Raw genomic sequence first — 3307 nt, 5'->3', positions numbered from 1 at the left:
AACGATGCAAGGTACGCCCGTTATGAGTTCCACTGCATTTACAGATGGTTATGAGCCACCATGTGATGGTGCTGGGAATTGAACTCAGGACCTTTGGAAGAGAGCCATCTCTCCAGCCCTTAAATTTTTGATAAGTTATAATACATGTGTATGTCCAGGAAACCATCACCGCAGTAGTAAGATGGTGACTGTGGTGGTTAGAATGAACCCCTGGCCCCCACAGATTCCTAGAATGATATTATTGTAGGTGTGGCCTTGTTGGAGGAAATGTGTCACAGGGGATGGGCTTTGAGGTTTCAGAAGCTCAAGCCAGGCCCAGTGTCTCTCTCTTCCTGCTGCCTGCAGATCTGGATGCAGAACTCTCAGCTACCTCTCCAGCACCATGTCTGCCTGCATGCTGCCATGCTTCCTGTCATGACGATAATGGACTAAATCTCTGAACTGTAAGCCAGCCCCAATGAATTGTTTTCCTTTGTAAGTGTTTCTGTGGTCATGGTGTCTCTTCACAGCAATAAAACCCCAACAAAGACAGTGAGTATGCCTGCCATTCCATGAAGATTCCTTGATCAGGAGGCAGAGGCAGGTGGATCTCTGTGAGTGGAAGGCAAGTCTGGTGTAGGTAGTGAGTTTCAGGCCAGTGAGACCCTATCTTTAAAACAAAACAAAACAAAAAAACCCTTGAACTGGGGCTGTTGAGATGACCCAGTGGTTAAGAGAATTTGTTGCTCTTCCAGGGGAACTGAATTTGATTCCCAGCACCGTGTCAGACGGCACATGACCACCTGTAACTACACATCCAGGAGATCCAACAGGGCCTCTGCAGTCATCCCTCTACCCCCATACACTTAGATAAAAGATAAAGATAAATAGTATTCCTTGGGGCTGGAAAGATGGCTCAGCAGTTAAGAGCACTGGCTGCTCTTCCGGAGGACTCCTGTTTGATTCCTAGTATCCACATGGCAACTCACAATCCCCTGTAACTCCAATCCTGGGGAATCCAATACCCTTTCTGACTTCTGAAGACACCAGGAATGCATGTGGTGCACAGATATACATGCAAACAAAACATCTGTACACATAACAAAAAGTTTTGTTTGCTTGGTTTTGGTTTTTCAAGACAGGGTACACTTTGTGTAGCTTTGGAGTCTGTCCTGGAACTCATTCTGTAGACCAGGCTGGCCTTGAACTCACAGAGATCTGCCAGCCTGTGCTTCCTGAGTGCTGGGATTAAAGGCGTGCGCTACCACTGCCCAGCCTAAAAGTTTTTTTTTTTTTTTTATAAAGACTCCTTAAGCTTTCTTGGGGATTCCTTCCTCTCACTTGCTTCCATAGCCCTCCAAAACCACGGGCCTTTTCAGTCCCTACAGACCAGTTTGCCCTTTCTGTAAGGGAGCCACACTCTACACATTCCCATTGCCTGGACACTCTCACTTGGCTCAGTGAACTGAAGTCCCAGCAGTTCGTGGCATCTCTAGCCACAGGGTGTTAGTTACATGGTACCGCCTTCCACAGTTGATCACCTTCCATCAACTGATGGCTGTGGGTATTATTTGCAGTTTGGGGGCATCACATATAAAGCTGCCAGGAACACTGAAGCACAGGTCTTGTCGGGCCATGTGCTTACTCCAGTCATTGGGAAACCAGTGGAGAAGTGGAGAGGCCCAGTTGGATCCCTGCTCCATCTAAAACCACAGGAAGGGGACAGGTGCCCACAATACACTCCGATCATTTCTCTCCACTGTAAAAACTTAGGCAAGGTTGTCACAGCTTGTGGATCTCCCACCTGATGCTGACCCAGGCCCATGAGGGTCCACCTCACAGTAAGGGACCCCTTCGTTGAGTCACTGGGAGGTGTCAGCCTGTGCCTATCTCACTGTCCGGGTGGCCACAGCTAGCTGCAAAGAAAATAAAACTCCATGAGATGACACCCAGCGGCTGTCATCAAGCCAGAGCAGAGGCGGCCTGACTTGGGGGCACCCCAGTGCCTCTCTCCCCCAAGGGCAGCCACTCTTGTGTCATCCTCTATCTCCCTGAACAGCACAGTGCTCCTTCCCCCAGCTTAGGACAGGGCTAGCAGAGACCACAAACTTGAAGCAAAGTGCCTTTTCTTCAGAGTGCCTCAGATTGGCATGAACACTGGTCACACAGAAGACCCACGAAAAGTCCCCTCCCAGCCAAAGGGGCAGTCCATGTGAGTCACTCTGGCGCCCTGCAATTCTGAACTACACCCAGGAGGCCAGGAAGAGTCCAGTTGGCCCTTCTGGCAGTTCCTGGCCATAGATCCTGGGGACTCCCTGTCCAACCTAAGGTCAACCCCCTGTGCTGTCCAGGTTCTGGCCACTGGGTCTCTCACGGCCACAAGGGTGCTGTGCCATGATGCCCACTGCTCTAGAGATGGAGCAGAAAAGAACTCACTTTAACCCTAGACCACCTCCAAGGCCACCATGAGCACCTCAACTTGCCTCTCCCCGGTTCCAGGTCTAACTGACATCTTCTGTGTCTGTCACAGGAGGTAGGAGGATCTAGATCTCTATGACAATCTCAGGCTTCTCTGGAGGGACTCCCAGACCTAGCATGGGATTCTGCAATTGAAATCGCAGATTCCATGGCGGCCTGCATAACTCTGGCGCCCCCACCTGGCCATCTTCTTATTCACCTAGAGGTTCCTGCAGACTCCCAAGGAAACACACACCTAGGCCCTGCCTGCTGCTGTGTCCTCTATCTGAGCCAAGAAGCCAATCTCCTCACTGCCCTGCCAGCCTCTTAGCCCAGTTGTCTCTTCCAAGTGGCAACAAGCAGCAGGCAGTGGGCAGTGCCTCTGAAGAGCTGTTTGGGCAAGTTTCAGTCATGGTGCTGACAAACCATGGCAGGCAGCCCTGGGGCTATACACCCTGGGACATCTCTAGGTCAGCACCCTCCTTGAGGCCATCCTCTCTGACCACCATGCTTGGCTCCAGCTGAGCCCCTGGTTACTCAGGCCAGGCTTTGACTCTGAAGCCCTTACCTGGTCGGTAGTCTAGGATCAATTTTAGCCCCGAATCGTCTGACGTGGAGTTCCTCCAGACCACAGCAGCGACCAGGGGTAGAAATACAGTATGGGGATTCTTCCCCGACAGCACTCTGACCACAGGCAAGCCCCTTCACCAAGCTGATCAACACATTGTCCAATCCTGAGAGTCCCCAGTGACTGGCCATGCCAGGGGACCAGGACCTCCCACTCTACCCCTACCCCTTCAGATAATGGCAGGATAGGCTCTAGCCTCCACCCAAGAGTTGAGGACAGGCCCAAGGGGCCGAGGAGAAATCC

The sequence above is a fragment of the Onychomys torridus genome, chromosome 4 (genome assembly GCF_903995425.1).
Source record: "Onychomys torridus chromosome 4, mOncTor1.1, whole genome shotgun sequence".
NCBI lineage: Eukaryota > Metazoa > Chordata > Mammalia > Rodentia > Cricetidae > Onychomys > Onychomys torridus.
This window is presented reverse-complemented; position numbering follows the sequence as displayed.